Raw genomic sequence first — 18,887 nt, 5'->3', positions numbered from 1 at the left:
AGCAAATGTGTGCGTTTGAAATCCAGAGAAGGATTCCAGCCAGCCAGCGGAGTAGACCTCTAAGTGACGTTAGGTAAGATCCATGGGTTCGGGCACTGGGCCATGTTATGGTTCCAGTCCGAGCTGTAAGTGGGAAATAAAGATTAAAAAACCTAAACATTTGGATTATATTGTCATATGCTTTCTCGTCGTCCTGATCCGTCTCCTATAAACCCCCATAAACCTGTGCTAATGCATGTCTCTCAGTAAGAATTAAGCAACTAAATTGCCTCCATAAATATTCATCTTTTGCGAGGCGGAGGTGGTGTCCTTCAACATTATTCATACTCTCTGGAACACATTTGTATGAAAATAAACAGTATCCCTTTTTAATGCAGAACATTTGGAAGGTGAAGGCGAATAATTGATGCCTTCATATTCTTACGGATGTAATTAACCGCGCTGTAATAGAAGGCATTTATCTTTCTCCTTCAGTCCTGACTGTACATACACACTTTCACTGGGCTGCGAGAGCTTTCTCAGAGGTATAAGTTAACACCCTCTGTGATTAACAGAGCAAAGTAGCAGCAGACCTGGGTTCGAACACCATTTGAAATCAGTTTGAATACTTTATCTGTGCTTGATTGAGCTTGCCTGGCTTAAATCGACAATAAATCAACAATATATAATAGTTCCAGAACAGTAAACCCCAGTATATTAGGCACTCTAGGCGGACTAGAGCAAATGCTAAGTATTTGAACCCAGGTCTGGAAGCGATGTAATTACACCAGTGGAGGCTCCTCAGAGAAGAAAGGGGTGGACCAATTTCATAAAAATTACAATTGTAAAACATTAAAAAAGTTATACTTTTTAGACACAACTATACTAAATATAACCACGTCATCAAATAACTGATTAAAACACATTATTTTGCAAAGAAGGTCTACAGTAGTCTCAACAGCGCTCTGTAGGATAGGGTACATTGACTGCAATACAAAACCTAGGAGGCTTATGGTTCTCATCCCCTTCCTTAGATTTACACAGTAATTATGTCAGCTTCCAAAGGATGTCCTCCAGTCTATTAGAGCTCTTGCAGCATGAACTGACATGTTGTCCACCCAATCAAAGGACCAGAGAATACATCTAGTACTGAAAGCATGAGCTACAGCTAGCTAGCACTGTAGTGTATAAAATGTGGTGAGTAGTTGACTCAAAGAGAGAGAAAGACAATAGTTGAACAGTTTTGAACAAATTAATTTCTTCCAAAATGGAAAAGCAAGAGAGAAAGAGCGAGAGAGTTATTTTTTTTCAGTTTCACTTACTTAGCAAATGCAGCTATCTAGTTTAGCCTACTGAAACACCCTGCTCAAACAGAGGGATGCTACTGTATGTTAGCTACTGTAGCTGGCTATGAATTTCCAACAAAACCCTCAAACTCTTCCAAGTCAAAGTAAGCTTTTGTTATTACTAATTTATAGCCCCGGGGTCCGCCGATGTAAATGCTTACTGACTGTACGCTAACGTTATTGCATGATTGTAGAGTGTTTACTAACGCTATAGTTATATTAGCAATGCTGACTATGGCGTTACTTTAGTTAATATGTTGACAACAATGTAGGCTGTGTGTAGCAGTTTCGCTTTCGCCTCACATACAGCTGATGTGTTGTTGCATTGAAGTCCACAAGCAAAGGGAAGAAAAGGAATACAACGTGGCTGTTATGAGAGTGAACTGTGTTTACGCGTGATCAGGGATGTATTCATTCCGCCGACTCTGTTGAAAAACTTTGCTCAAACGGAACAAAACGGGGATAAACATACCTGAATTTGTCCAACAGAAACTCTCATTTGCAACCGTTGGACTAATGATAACACCCCATATCAGCTAGATGCAGGCAGAGTATTGAATATCAAATTTGTCTCTTGATCTGTGTGCACCTAATTGTAAACTTTCATTCATAGGCCAGGTTGTAGCAACCACATGAAGGGTATAGGGAAAATTAGAGTATCATGTAGTAGCCTAAACCTATCGCTGTTACATTAAACTGGGTGAATGGAATATGAATTAGTCATCCAATATGCTGTAATAGAAATAAATTCTTAAATGGCACGGACCACCGCTGAATTACACAGCCTTTTCTAAGAGCCCTGTTACAATAGTTTGCAGGTTTTCCAACTCCAACTATGGATGTTCAGTCACTTCTGTTGTCATTGTACCACGTAAGGAGCTTGCAGCAGGGTGATAGACTTATTGATAGAAAGAGAATAAGCCCAGAATCACAGGTAATCCTTTGTGCAGCCTGTAAAGGGTTGGTGCAGTAGATCCTACAACTCATGACTTATGGATTGCCATGGACAGAGTGTAATTTGTGTGAGTGAATGTGTGTGTATATGTGTGTGTGTGCGTCCATGCAGGTGTGTGTTTGTGTGTACACACTGTGTACCATGCCTTTCACAGACCCAGTGTTGTGTCGGGGCTGAGGCTAAGCCGTGCTCTAGTGATGGGCTCAGGAGACCTGGCATATACCAGCAGACAGACACATAAGACCTTATTCCCTTAGTCCCTTAGTCCCTGATTCCCTGCAAAGGAACAGTAACACAATCATACAATGAGAGGGAGAGAGACTTGGGTTACACCTATGGAATACAGATGGAGGAACAGTGCAGGACCTCTGGCAGACACACAGAGGGGATGAAGGAGGTCTGGGGAAGCATTCCTAACAAGGCAGACCAGACCAGACCTACTTGTGGTCTGAGAGGAGGTTCTAAGGACATTATTTAAAAAAGGACATGTTTTACATGCTGTACATTACGCATGTTAAAATGTATGAATTCTCACGGAAAGTAGGAGGATGTGTGTATCAGTGGGAATGTTTCAGATAGCTTATGTGAAAAGAGACCAGTGGGTCAAAGGACCATGCACTAGAGCCAGCTTTGCTGGATTACAATATTAAGCTCATCTAACAGTTTGAAATAGAGCATCGGGCATACTGATTCCTACAGTACGTTCTGCCAGTAACGCCCCCTTTCGCATGTACTGTACATTTTCCCTTCCTGCACACATTATCAAGATTTGCCTAATTGCACCTCAAGAGACCAGTCGCACCCCCGCGAGACGGCTTTAAACATGGATATTCAGGCACCGTGCATGTTAAATGATTAGCATTGAACATCCCCATGATTGACCCATGAGCTATGCTGTTTACAGTGCCGTGCCGTACCATGCATGTCACTGACGGTTGCTCTGTAGGGCATTATGCAGCCCTACATTTTAATCATAGCGGTAAGGAGATCACGTCCTTCTCTATTCCTTCTCACACCGATCCAGTTCATCATTCGCGTGTGATTCTATTTAATATTGTATTAATTGTCCTTTGTATAACACCATCAGTATAATGTTATATTGTAACATCCATTGTGGCCTTGCTCAGAGCTATAGAGTGGTCAGGACAATAGTAGTTCTGCCCTTCTACAGAGCAGACAAGCTGTAGAAGAACACCACTGGACAATGTTTGAAACTGCAGTGATGTACGGTTACCGATAATGCTTCTAGAACATTACGAGAGATTCGTGGGAGAAGAGAGATATAGTTGAGCTGGATGTAACACAAAGGCTGCGTTTCGTTCTTAGACTCTAGAATGAGACTGTTCAAACAGTTTACAATATTTCCCTAGCATACCTTCTCCTTCAATATCTCAGTTCAGCCTCATGTTAACACTGTGTAGTCTTATATTCAGTCATAGTCTATATGTAATCTTACTCTCAAGACCAGTGCTTAATTTGAGCCGGATCCTGCCAGAACAGGATCCGGCACCTCTCAGATTTTACTTCGTTTTTTTCAGGCACCTATTTGCCCGGATCTGGCATGATTTATTAATTATTTCACTGTTCGCACTGTAGACATTTTAATAAAAGCAATAAAGTTGCCTCCTCGTTATTTCTCCCGCCCCCCCAGAAAGACCATCCTTTTGTGTAATCATCCTATCCTGCCAAACTGATTCCAGACCTGTTCTCTTATTTGTACATAGAGGTTATGGGGAGGGTTGGTGGGGTAAGTAATTGATATTGACACAGGTCTTGGTAGTAGTGGTCAGCTACTGAAGAAGTCTCTATGTAATCACTTCACGTAGCCTAGGCTACGTCTCCCTACTGAATTTGAATCGTGGGAAAGCCAAATAAAAATGGATAAGAAAAGGCAATCGAGTTTGATGACATCTTTCAAGTTCAAAAATCCAGAGAACGATGGTGAATCGAACCCAGAACGAGCCAGAGAACTGTCAGTGCCGGAGGAGAGGAGTGAGGGGCAATTTCCTGATGGCGATGCCTTAGCTAGCATAGCTGCTAATCCCGCCAGCTCAGCATCACCACCGACACCTCCACTAGCTAGTAGGCCTACTAGCGAGTCAGACTCAGCGGGAGAGGGAGACGGGGAGCTGGGGGGAGGGGCCCAGGGCATCCACCGACAAAGTGCTCAGAAAAGTTGCAATTTGCAGTTCAAGAACAAGAAAACGTACAGTACAACCCCGAGCTAGTCATGCAGATTTCAAAGTTGGGCTGTACAACATGCAAAAAGGTAGAGGGTTTGGGTCTAGAAATGACTGGAGGGATAAAACTAGAAAAAGAGTAGGTGGAATGTACTGTGAGTTAACATCCTATGCCTCAGACATAAAAAAACAACAACAAAGAGCCCTCAGAAAAAAAAAAGTTTTTTGAACATGCCCGAAACAAGGTGCATTTGGTGGCAGCAAGTCTTGTAGACAAGGCTAAAGACGACACCCAGGTTATAGTTAACATTAAAGAGGACACCCAGGTTATAGTTAACACTAAAGACGACACCCAGGTTATAGTTAACACTAAAGACGACACCCAGGTTATAGTTAACATTAAAGAGGACACCTGGGTTATAGTTAACACTAAAGACGACACCCAGGTTATAGTTAACACTAAAGACGACACCCAGGTTATAGTTAACATTAAAGAGGACACCCGGGTTATAGTTAACACTAAAGAGGACACCCAGGTTATAGTTAACACTAAAGAGGACACCCGGGTTATAGTTAACACTAAAGAGGACACCTGGGTTATAGTTAACACTAAAGAGGACACCTGGGTTATAGTTAACACTAAAGACGACACCCAGGTTATAGTTAACATTAAAGAGGACACCCAAGTTATAGTTAACATTAAAGAGTACACCCAGTTTATAGTTAACACTAAAGAGGACACCTGGGTTATAGTTAACACTAAAGAGGACACCTGGGTTATAGTTAACACTAAAGAGGATACCCGTGTTATAGTTAACACTAAAGAGGACACCTGGGTTATAGTTAACACTAAAGAGGACACCCAGGTTATAGTTAACACTCAAAATAAAAAAATAGACACGAAAGCCAAAGTCTAAACGTCACACCACAAGCCCACTCATGGCTTTGAGCAAGAAATGGATTCTAAGAAGTTAAATGGACTTGACATGGGGAGAGTCGTTGTGGGAGGTTTTGAAAACTAAGGTAGGGATTTTTTTCCTTTACAAACTTGTTCTCTACTTTGAAGGAAATCTGAATACCTGCATCATATTATCACATAGGCGGGAGGCTCATACAGTGAAAGTCTGAAGTTTACATACACTTAGGTTGGAGTCATTAAAACTCGTTTTTCAAACACTCCACAAATTCCTTGTTAACAAACTATAGTTTTTGCAAGTCGGTTAGGTCACCTACTTTGTGCATGACACAAGTAATTTTTCCAACAATTGTTTACAGACAGATTATTTCAATTATACTTCACTGTATCACAATTCCAGTGGGTCAGAAGTTTACATACACTAAGTTGACTGTGCCTTGGAAAATTCCAGAAAATTATGTCATTGCTTTAGAAGCTTCTGATAGGCTAATTTACATACTTTGAATCAATTGGAGGTGTACCTGTTGATGTATTTCAAGGCCTACCTTCAAACTCAGTGCCTCTTTGCTTGACATCATGGGGAAATCAAAAGAAATCAGCAAAGACCTCAGAAAAAAATGTATACCTCCACAAGTCTGATTCCTCCTTGGGAGAAATTTCCAAACGCCTGAAGGTACCACGTTCATCTGTACAAACAATAGCACGCAAGTATAAACACCATCATACCACTCAGGCAGGAGAAGCGTTCTGTCTCCTAGAGATGAACGTACTTTGGTGCAAAAATGTAAATCAATCCCAGAACAACAGCAAAGGACCCTGTGAAGATGCTGGTGGATACTGGTACAAACGTATCTATATCCACTGTAAAACGAGTCCTAACCTGAATGCCCGCTCAGCAAGGAAGAAACCACTGCTCTAAAACTGCCATAAAAAAGCCAGACTACGGTTTGCAACTCCACATGGGCACAAAGATCATACTTTTTGGAGAAATGTCCTCTGGTCTGATGAAACAAAAATAGAACTGTTTGGCCATAATAACCATCGTTATGTTTGGAGGAAAAAGGGGGAGGCTTGCAAGCCGAAGAACACCATCCCAACCGTGAAGCACGGGGGTGGCAGCATCATGTTGTGAGATGCTTTGCTGCAGGAGGGACTGGTGCACTTCACAAAATAGATGTCATCATGGAGGATGGAAAATTATGTGGATATATTGAAGCAACATCTCAAGACATCAGTCGAGAAGTTTGGTCTCAAATGGGTCTTCCAAATGGACAATGACCCCAATCATACTTCCAGAGTTGTGGAAAAATGGCTTAAGGACAACAAAGTCAAGGTATTAGAGTGGCCATCACAAAGCCCTGGCCTCAATCCTATAGAAAATTTGTGGGCAGAACTGAAAAAGCGTGTGCAAGCAAGGATGCCTACAAACCTGACTCAGTTACACCAGCTCTGTCAGGAGGAATGGGCCAAAATGTACCTAACTTATTGTGGGAAGGTTGTGGAAGGCTACCTGAAACGTTTGACCCAAGTTAAACAATTTAAAGGCAATGCTACCAAATACAAATTGAGTGTTTGTAAACTTCTGACCAACTGGGAATGTGATGAAAGAAATAAAAGCTGAAATAAATCCTTCTCTCTACTATTATTCTGACATTTCACATTCTCAAAATAACATGGTGATCCTAACTAACCTAAGACAGGGACTTTTTACTAGGATTAAATGTCAGGAATTGTGAAAAACTGAGTTTGAATGTATTTGGCTAAGGTGTACGTAAACTTCCGACTTCAACTGTATATTCTCATCTGTGTGTTCTGCTGTAGCCTAACAGTGATTTATTTTATTTGAATGTTGTGGTATTTGTTCTGCTGCTAGACTGATGTCTAGAAATTTGAATGAATTTTGGGTCTTGTAAGCGCCACAGCTGAGTAAGTTTGCCTATGCATATGACGGGTGCTCTGCTGTGTCGTCTAAAAATGTAGCTGTACATTGATGTCTAGAAAATTAGGCCATAAGACATTTGGACTTGTGTAAGCCCTGCAGCTATACTCAAGTATGTGGGTATACTGCAGTGATGTTTAAAATGCTTTCAATTAATCAGCACCGGATTAATTGTCCGTTTCACCACCATAGATAGTAGGCTACTTGACTGTTTACTCTGTCTGCTGCACTGCTATGTTGTGTTTGACACTTTTTTTACCTCAATGTGTTTCCGATACCTCAGAGCCCTCAGGATAACCCCCCCCCCCCCCCCCCCCTTTCACGCTCACTATGTTTTCCGGGACCTCGCAATTTTACAAATTAAGCACTGCTCAACACTCTCTAAGCTCATGTAATTGTTTGAAAATATAAATCTCAAACATTCAATCATCTTCAGGATTGTGGGGGTGGTTCTTACTCAAATTTCCTCCTTTGCTGCTTTTGAAGCCTTAACTACTTATCGATAGTGCATTTAAATAAAGTGTATCTATTACTGTGTGCTACTGCAGAATGTTTGTGTTGAAGAGCAAATCAGGTTGTGTTTTGACAGACAAACACACTTGTCTATGAACTCCCACTTCCTACGTCCTGTCCTCATTCAAGGACTAAACTCCACCCGTTAATCAACACACACACAGCCTCATTTGAGATGGGCTCAAAGCTTTTTGAGACCAAGAAAAGCATTAAATATTGATCTTATGTACATTCCTTGCATCGAAAGCAGAACCCCTGCTGAGCTGTTTGGAGATTGATGTCCTAATTATATTGTATGTACACCTCCGTTTGTTTGGCGTCTATTTCTGGTGTTTTGAGGCGCCAACAAGCATCATCAATCGATCCTCAGTGTCATGATCGTCGTAAGAACCTTCGGACCAAAGCGCAGCGTGATATGGGTTCAACATATTTATTGAAGTGAAACGCACAACACAAAAAAGAACAAACGAAACGTGCTGTCAATGAAGTGCTCACAGGCAACAACACACAAACAAGATCCCACAAAACACAGTGAGGAAATGGCTGCCTAAATATGATCCCCAATCAGAGACAACGACAAACAGCTGCCTCTGATTGGGAACCATACCAGGCCAACATAGAAATAAACAACCTAGATTACCCACCCTAGTCACACCCCGACCTAACCAAAATAGAGAATAAAAAGTCTCTCTATGGTCAGGGCGTGCCACTCAGGGCTGCATGCATTAATATGGGATATAAATGCATGCTGGAACACCATGAAGCAAAGTTGACAAATAAAAACATGGTACAGCAAGAACACAAGTCATGTACATAGAAAACATGGTAACACTTTATTTGGATAGTCCATCTGTAGATGCTCTACAGCTGATCTACAGACTACCAGTAACATTTCAACTAACTCTCTTCTAACCCCAGCCCTAACCTTAAACCTTACCCTAGCCCTCATTCTAAACATAACCCTAACCTTAGCAAGCAGTTTTTTATCCAAATATAGTTTGTTGATAGTATGACCATCTGTAGTGCATCAAATTCCGAACATCATTCATTTATCACTTACATACATTATATTTTCAGAGTAACTATAATATTTGCTGCACACTAATGTTGACTAATTCCAGTGTTAAACCTGCAATGCCCATTATTGTCTTGTCATTATTAATTTCTAGCTGAATCAGGTGGATTGGTGCTGAAAAAAAAAAAAAAAAGCTATTACACACTGTGACTTTAAGGCCAATGCTGATGATCACCGATTGTGACAGTAAAACTGTCCGACCCAGACCAACCCCTCCATCAATGTGAACCCATCTCCTTAAGAATCCCCTGCAGCTATTCACATTTGTTCTCTGAGCAGGTCAATGCTATGTTTTATGTCTCTGTCCTTGTCAGTGTCACAGCGTTTGCCTTTTCTTGTGATACACAGAGGAGGGAGATTTCCCAGAGCGACATTTGATGTTAGATTTGTATGTACAGTATGTGTGTGTGTGGTGTTAAGTGAGAAGGCCTTTAGCTGAGGTGATGCTGGGGAGTCCTCTGAATCAGCACTATAGGGGCCTCTCCTCTCCTTGCGGGCCCTTTAGGTCTCCAGGGGCAAACCAGCATGACAGATGTGTTATTTCATTGACTGGAATAGAAGTCTCCAAGCGATGCTACGCTGGAATGTTCAGTGCCAAAAAGCATTATTCACAATGGAAGGTAAAGGAACAACATCATTTATTATTTTGTGATGGTTTGCAACACATGCTTTCTGCCCCCTCTAAACACTTTTATTTGGGGGATGTTATTGTGAGAGAAGTAAGGAGGGGGGAGATATGATGGAGATGGAGACTGAGGGGTAATTACAGGGGTACTCTATCTCTGGCTTGTACACACTTAAGAGTGGGAAAGAGGTAGACATGTCAACTATTAGGGAGGATACACTCTTCTAGTAATGGCAAGTAAGAGCTGTTTCTCTTCTTAGTTTTTTGTCATTCTGTTTGATTCTTAGAGGAAATTGTTTCCTTTCTTGCAATTGAATATTTTTTTGTATGAAAGCATTATGTACGGCAAACTACCATAATTGAGGGCATACTAAGTGATTGTAATGTAGGCTAGAAGGGAGGATACTAGAACATGAGTCATAGTGATAAAGTCATTACCTTTAAATGACTGTTCTTTCATATAACACACTATGATAGCTTCAAAGTGGGCGTTTAGCCTTAATCTTTTGTGACCTCTATTTCAGTGGGATATCGGAATTGTTTAATAGAATGCATTACTGAGGTTGATGATGCCTCTAGCCTGACACCTTATGTTTGGTATAACAGCTGTCTTTCATATCCCATCCGTATAAAATTATAAAGATAAACTCACTTGAAATGTATTGAAGCAACTTTGTTCCATAGTCTTACATAATTACATAAATGGAAACATGTATATACTAGTACTGTTCTGTGGCCTCTACAAGCCTGTCAGATAGCTGGGTGAACATGTACTCCAGATCAATTGGAAAAGTAGATCCATTTTAGTGAGGAGTGGCCTTGATCCGTTATCGGTCTGAATTTTCTCCCTTTAAACTGCTCTGATGGAACACTTCAAATACTTGATCCAATTATCTAGTTTACCCATTTATGCACAATCAACTAAAACCCATTTGTTTACCTCCAAGGGTAACCCATATCTCATAATCATTCACAGTGTTATACAGTAGGGCCCATGAGAGAACTGCACTCCATTTTCCTTTTATCTCATTCAATTTGGCCTTGAAATACGAGCTGATTATGATACTACATACTCCTGACTCTCTTCTTTCATCTGCATCTGTAACTGTAAATTAGAGTTGGTGGGAGCTCCATAGAGACAAAAGGAAAAAAAGTTTTGGGAATTGTTCTTTTTTGGTTTTTGTCGTTTTAGTATTCCGAGGCTGTAACGCTCAGTAGGTAACTATGGAGGACAGAGAGAGCTGAAAATTCATCAAGAAAGGATGATCTTTTCTCACCTTTACGCCATTTTAATTATTTCAAGAATATTAAGTGTGTGGCAACACAGAATTTCAAAGTGATATGGGGAATAATGAAAGTACTCTTCAACCATGAGTCTGCAATTTCAGGCAATTCGATCCACCTACGCCGGCCTCATTTAAAATGATGATGAAAATACTAATGTAAAATGTCCATAATTGAGAGCAAAGAGCTAATGTAGCTAAACCAACAGTGAAATGTCACAATGATCCACTCTACTCTGATAGCTCTGTAATTAAGGAGATGTTCCGGAACTTTGGTGTCAGTATTTTTGTCAGTATTTTTTTTAACTCCCGCTTTGGGCTGGATGTGTCAGTGTGTAGTTCATACATGCACAGGGATTACAGATACCAGCAAAAATATTGTAATCAGATTACAGATGATTACTTAGAGGATTACTTTTAAATTCAGAAAGCATGTTTGCTTGATTTTTTTTCCCTCAATGACATTCAAATCAGCATTGAAAAAATCTGCAAGTTTGAATTTGTTCAACGTGAGCGAGTCTGACCTTAAGTCAGAGACCGCTATGATGACACACCAAATGTGTTTGATGGATCGTGGAAAAAAAACAGGAATAGGCTTTTGTAGGCTACAGTCCAAGCTGTGTCTTCCAATGGTGCGACTGCTGTCGGCATCCAAAGATTATCCAACTTGAATGAACGCTTGGAGGTAAGGATGAGAGCAGTGGTTTAGTCTACGACAATACATATATCACTTATTATTGATATCTACATAGCGCATTGATGTGAATCACACTGCTGCTCTCTCATTTAGATGTTTGCGCCTTATGGATTGTGGTTGTTGTGGATGGCTGTTCACAAATCTAAATGTGCATTTGAACAAAATATTGGTTGAATTCAAGAAGTTTAAACTATTAATCATTGTTTTTGAAACCAGTGGACAGCTAGTGAAAAATACACTCTTGCAACAGCTGCATAGTGCGGATCCCAGCCTATGGAATAAAAGTGAGGCTTTTATTGCTCAATCTAATTCATGCTGATAAAATAAGAAATCCGTAGGCCTAATGGACACATGCTCAAACTCACACACTTTTGATATACTTAAAGGGGCACTCCATGAGAACCCAAAATATAAGCTTGTTTCCCCCAATGTTTGTAAACATTGTAAATGTAAACAAACAATGTATAGCCTCATAACACGGTTAAAACAATAGTGTTGATATCATGGAAGGTCAGTCCCTGCATCCATAGCTCTGTCTATTAATCTGAGAGTGGTTACATTTCTCCAGGCCCATCTCTCATCTTTTTACCAAAACAGAGACGGGTCAGCCGTTTTGTTATTGTTTCATCTGTGGATTTGCCCTTTAAACAGCTGCATATTATCAAGATATCAAAGTGTCACCAATACAAAGGTAATCAATAAGCCTATAGCAAATGCAGCATATGGCATTCATTTTTAACATGTAAATAGCACTTGTCAGTAGTGCTTAAAGCATGCCATTCCATGAGCGCAGCATTTATTTTTCAACTCAAATCAATGAGGCTAATCAGTCCTCCATGACAACAAAATCATAAACAGCAGAGTAGGGCTGGCTAATAGGGTGGCAAGAAAACCCTTTGGAATTACCTGGATTTCTGCATAAATTTGACATAGAATTTGATCTGATCTTCATTTAAGTCACAACAATAGACAAACACAGTGTGCTTAAACTAATAACACACAAATTATTGTATTTTTCTTGTCTATATTGAATACATAATTTAAATATTCACAGTGTAGGTTGGAAAAAGTATACAAACCCCTAGGCTAAGGACTTCTCCAAAAGCTAATTGGAGTCAGGAGTCAACTAACTTGGAGTCGAATCAATGAGACGAGATTGGAGATTTTGGTTAGAGCTACCCTGCCCCATAAAAACACTAACAAAATATGAGTTCGCAATTCACAAGAAGCATTGTCTGATGTTAACCATGCCTCGGACAAAAGATTGAGAATTGTTGCCTTGCATAAAGCTGGAAAGTGTTACAAAAGTATCTCTAAAAGTCAGTCCACGGTAAGACAAATTGTCTATAAATGGAGAAATGTCAGCACTGTTGCTACTCTCCCTAGGAGTGGCCTGCAAAGATGACTGCAAGAGCATAGCGCAGAATGCTCAATGAGGTTAAGAAGAATCCTAGTGTCAGCTAAAGACTTGCAGAAATCTCTGGAAGATACTAACTCTGTTGACGAGTCTACAATACGTGAACACTAAACAAGAATGGTGATAATGGGAGGACACGATGGAAGAAGCCACTGCTGTCAAAAAAAAGACATTGATGCACATCTGAAGTTCGCAAAAGAGCACCTGGATGTTCCACAGCGCTACTGGCAAAAGTATTCTGTGGACAGATTAAACTAAAGTTGTGTTGTTTGGAAGGAACACACAACACTATGTGTGGAGAAAAAAAGGCACAGCACACCAACATCAAAACCTCATCCCAACTGTAAACTACGGTGGAGGGAGCATCATGGTTTGGGGCTGCTTTGCTGCCTCAGGGCCTGGATAGCTTGCTATCATCAACGGAAAAATGAATTCCCAAGTTTATCAAGACATTTTTAAGGAGAATGTAAGGCTATCTCTCCGCCAATTGAAACTCAACAGAAGTTAGGTGATGCAACAGGACAACAACCCAAAAGACAGAAGTAAATCAACAACAGAATGGCTTAAACAGAAGAAAATACGCCTTCTGGAGTGGCCCAGTCAGTCCTGACCTCAACCCAATTGAGATGTTGTGGCATGTCCTCAAGAGAGCGGTTCACACCATCCAAAGATTATTGTGGAACTGAAACAGTTTTGTAAAGAGGAATGGTCCAAAATCCATCCTGACCGTTGTGCAGGTCTGATCTGCTACTACAGAAAACTATTTGGTTGAGGTTATTGCTGCCAAAGGAGGGTCAACCTGTTATTAAATCCAAGGGTTCACATACTTTTCCCAACCTGCACTGTGAATGTTTACGCGGTGTGTTCAATAAAGCCATGAACAATTATAATTGTTAGTGTGTTATTAGTTTAATAACTTAGTGCACGGATCCCGCTATCGGGATCAAAATCGACAACATCCGGTGAAGCTGGAGCGCTCCAAAATCAAATGACAAAATTGTAATATTAAACATTCATGAACAGAAAAGTATCTAACATAATTTAAAAGCTTAACTTCTTGTTAATCCAACCGCGTTGTCAGATTTAAAAAATACTTCACGGCGAAAGCATACCATGCGATTATCTGAGGACAGCGCCCCACATCAAAATACTTTTCCAAACCAGCACAGGCGTCACAAAATCCCAAATAGCGATAAAATAAATCACTTACCTTTGATCTTTCTCTGTTTGCAATCCCAAGCATCCCAGCTACACAATGAATGGTCATTTTCTTCGATAAAGTCATTCTTTATATCCCAAAAAGTCAGTTTAGTTGGCGCCTGGGATTTCAGTAATCAACTCGTTCAACATGCATACAAACAAATCCAAAAAGTTTATGGTAAAGTTCGTCCAAACAAGTCAAACAATGTTTCTAATTAATCCTCAGGTACTCTAGTATCTAAATAAACGATACAATTTAAGACGGAGAACAGTATGTTCAATAGGGAAGATAAATAAGGAAGAGCGCGCACCTCATTCACGCGTGCAACAAGACTACTTTTCTAATGAGAGACACCTTGAAAAACCTGACTCAGAATGTACCTAAATTATTGTTGGAAGCTTGAGGAAGGCTACCTGAAACGTTTGACCCAAGTTAAACAATATAAAGGCAATGAAAATGCTACCAAATACTAATTGAGTGTATGTAAGCTTCTGACCCACTGGGAATGTGATGAAAGATATAAAAGCTGAAATAAATCATTCTCTCTACTATTATTCTGACATTTCACATTCTTAAAAAAAAGTTGTGATCCTAACAGATCTATGACAGGGAATTTTTACTAGGATTCAATGTCAGAAATTGTGAAAAACTGAGTTTAAATGTATTTGGCTAAGGTGTATGTAAACTTCTGACATCAACTGTAGATCTCGTTTTCTCATTTTGGGCCTGACATCATAAGTATCAATAGCGTCATAGATACATTTGAACACATTTATGGCTGGAGTAACCTTACTTTATGGCTGGCTTGAGTGAGTGAGTGTTTGAGAGAACTATGTGCATGATTTTTTTCCCGGGTAAGACAGAGTCATGTGATCAGGTCCAATGAGTTTGTCAGTGAAAGAAGAAGGCAGGCCCAGAGCATTGTCCAATGAGATTTCAGGACGCTCCCAATGACTTAGTGGAAACTCCATGCACATGTACACACAGCAAAGAGAGAGAGCAATGACCTGGTGCACATATCTGTGCATACACTACATGACCAAAAGAGTATGTGGACACCTGCTCGTCAAACATCTTATTCCAAAAGAGTTGGTCCCCCCTCTGCTGCTATAACAGCCTCCACTCTTCTGGGGAGGCTTTCCACTAGGTGTTGGAACATTACTGAGGGCGATTAGGCCTGGCTCGCAGTAGGCGTTGTAATTCAAATCAAATCACATTTTATTGGTCATATACACATGGTTAGCAGATGTTATAGTGTAGCGAAATTCATCCCAAAGGTGTTCAATGGGGATGAGGTCAGGGCTCTGTGCAGGCCAGTCAAGTTCTTCCACACTGATCTCAACAAACCCCTAACTGTTTCCACAAAGTTGGAAGCACTGAATAGTCTAGAATGTAATTGTGTGCTGTAGGGTTCTTGAGAATACAGGGGGTGCTATTTTCCCATTAGCATAATTTGCTCTACAGATTAAACTGCCTCTTATTCAATTATTGCTCTTACTATATGCATATAAATAATACCATTGGAAAGAAAACAATCTCTAGTTTCTAAAACCGTTTCAAGTTTGTCTCTGAGTGATACAGAAGTCATTTGACAGCACTTTCCCTGACCAAGAAGAAAAAAGCAAGATGTGTTATGCCAGCTTCAACGCTCTGCCTATATATGGTCGTGCCCCCTATGACCCGAAACACACCTCATTGGCCTTCCTCTGGGTGACAAGAGGACGTCAGAGGAAAAATATCTTGTTTATCTGGGACTGACGTGAAATGAGAGCTAATTCTTTGGCGTGACCGACAACTTCCGGTTCTCTATATCGTGCGATTTGGAGCTGCGATTGTCTTCTGTTGTATGGCCATTATTATCTCCGTCTCGAAGTTTGTTTGATACATGTGACCAGATCATCGTAATGTATGTTTTTTCAATATAGTTTAATCAGATTATTTGAATTTTTTCGGGAGTTTTGCGGTGTTCCGTTGTCTGATTTTATTATCGTTTGAGAAATCCGTGCCACTCGACCAGTACCTGTGCTAAATGGAGTGGGAAAGGAACCATTCTGAACGCAACCAACGACTCATCTTGACAAAGGACACTTTGATCAACATTCTGATGAAAGATCAGCCATAGTAAGACCCAATTTACGATGTTATATCATATCTGTTGTGCATGTGAACTGGCCGTGGGCGCCCAGCCGAATCTGCCTGGTATAGCTATGCTAATTTAGCGCTACATTTTGTTTTCGTTATAAAACATTTAATAAATCTGAAATATTGTTTGGATTCACCAGATGTTGGGCTTTCAATATCTGTACGCTGTGTATTTTTCTGAAATGTTTTAAGATGAGTAATTCGTTATATGACGTTGGTCTCTGTAATTGTTCTGGCTGGGTCAGCACTATTTCAGATTGCAGCTGCAATGTAGAACTGTGATTTATACCTGAAAAATGCAAATTTTTCAAAAAAGAAACTATGCTATACCATAAATATGTTATCAGACTGTCATCTTATGAAGTTGTTTCTTGGTTAGTGGCTATATATATTTTTATTTAGTCGAATTAGTGATAGCTACTGACGCAGGAAAAAACTGTTGGGAGTAAAAAAATCGTGTCCTTTGCTAACGTGGTTAGCTAATAGATTTACATATTGTGTCTTCCCTGTAAAACATTTTAAAAATCTGAAATGGTGGCTTTATTCACAAGACCTGTATCTTTCATCTGGTGTCTTGGACTTGTGATTTAATGATATTTAGATGCTACAAGTTACTTGTGACGCTATGCTAGCTATGCTACTCAGTGGGGGGGTGCTCCCGGATCAGGGTTGGTGACTCGTTAGAGGTTAAGATTTCCCTACACTTGAAATAAGCCCAAACCATGAAATATAGCACCAGACAATTATTCCTCCTCCACCAAACTTTACAGTTTGCATTATGCATTGGGGCAGGTAGTGTTCTCCTGGTATCCGGCAAACCCAGATTAGTCCGTCTGACTGCCAGATGGTAGTGTGATTCATTACTCCAGAGTACGCGTTTCCACTGCTCCAGAGTTCAATGGCAGTGAGTTTTACACCACGCCAGCCGATACTTGGTATTGTGCATGGTGATCTTAGGCTTGTGTGCAGTTGCTCGGCCATGGACACCCATTTCATGAAGCTCCCGACGAACAGTTCTTGTGCTGACGTTGCTTCCAGAGGAAGTTTGGAACTCAGTAGCGAGTGTATCAGCCGAGGAAAGATGATTTTTACGCGCTATGCTCTTCAGAACTCGATGGTCCCGTTCTGTGAGCTTGTGTGGCCTACCACTTCACAGTTGAGACGTTGCTGCTCCTAGACATTCCACTTCACAATAACAGCACTTACAGTTGACCGGGGCAGCTCTGAACTAAGTTGTTGGAAAGGTGGCATCCTATGACAGGGCCATTCTACTGCCAATGTTTGTCTATGGATATTGCATGGCTGTGTGCTCCATTTTATAGGTGTGGCTGAAATAGCCAAATCCACTAATTTGAAGGGATGTCCACATACTTTTGTGAAATATTGTGTATATGACGAAATGTAGTATGCAATTTTCGGGGAGCACTTTTGGCTCATGAGCACTACTTTCAGAACTGCTCACTAAAAAGTATACAAAAGTTCAGGAACATCAAACAGGGCTCAAACACACCGGACCAGCCAATGGACAATTACAGACTGAAGAGAGTGAGAAAGAGACGCGAGCAGAATTACCACAGCTGTGGGCTGAAGCGCTGACCGTTGTCTTTGCCTCGTCATTGTCGTTAATTGCTAATGGAGGAAGTGGAAAGTTGCTTTGTCAGACAGAACACAAACTAAGGAGGACTCAATGTTTGACACACGCAATTATTGCTCCATCCCCTTCTCCTCTCCACTCATTCCATATTAATGTCAATGACCACCACTTTCTGTTCAAACTATAGGCTATTCAGATGCAGCGGCAAAACTACTTTTATTCCAATGAATTCAACATTCGCTGTGGAAATAACATTGAAATGGGTTACAGTGGGTATCTGACATATTGTACCCCAATAATGAAAAAAGCAATTTAAGTTTTATTTTTTCAAAATGCTATATCCACCAATTTTTCACATTTTAGTTTTTTCACCAGAAGTGATTGCTTTTAGATGGGTACCTTCATGTGTGTGTAAAATATTACCATTCTCAGAATTTTTATTCATAGATTTTAGATGTGTATGTACATTTTTTTTTTTTTTTGCCAAAGGCTATATATCAATTGTTTAGCTGGAATGGAATGTTCATATCTTGTATATTTGACTATGATATGTGGTTGTCGGGCCCTTTTCCTGTAGTCATCTCATTTTAGTTGTCACAGTGACATTATGAACATTCTATATTCTATTGTCGTCCGACATCAAACTTGTCATTATGAAAAAGTATAAACACAAAAACTACAGGCTGCTTGACATCAAGCAGTGGTCCAAAATAGCATCACTGGTGTATTTTAACACCAATACACCCATCCGTTGTAAAATGAATGTCAATGTCAATCTAGCAAACCAAACAACTAAAAGGAACATTCTAAACAATGTTTTGGTTAGTTTCTAGCTTGTTAGCTAGCAAGCTAACATTAAATTAGCTGGCTGAGTATATCTTAACTTCAGTTAATTTGTATTAGCTATAACAGGAAAATAAGCTCACAACAAGATTATTACTTCCAAGTTATTGGCACGCTACAGAAAATAGCTTACGGTTGTGAGTGTGACGAAATAAAATCAGGGCATTCTACCAGAGAATTGT

Source organism: Salvelinus alpinus, chromosome 27 (assembly GCF_045679555.1).
Source record: "Salvelinus alpinus chromosome 27, SLU_Salpinus.1, whole genome shotgun sequence".
NCBI lineage: Eukaryota > Metazoa > Chordata > Actinopteri > Salmoniformes > Salmonidae > Salvelinus > Salvelinus alpinus.
Note: the sequence above shows the minus strand (reverse complement) of the source record.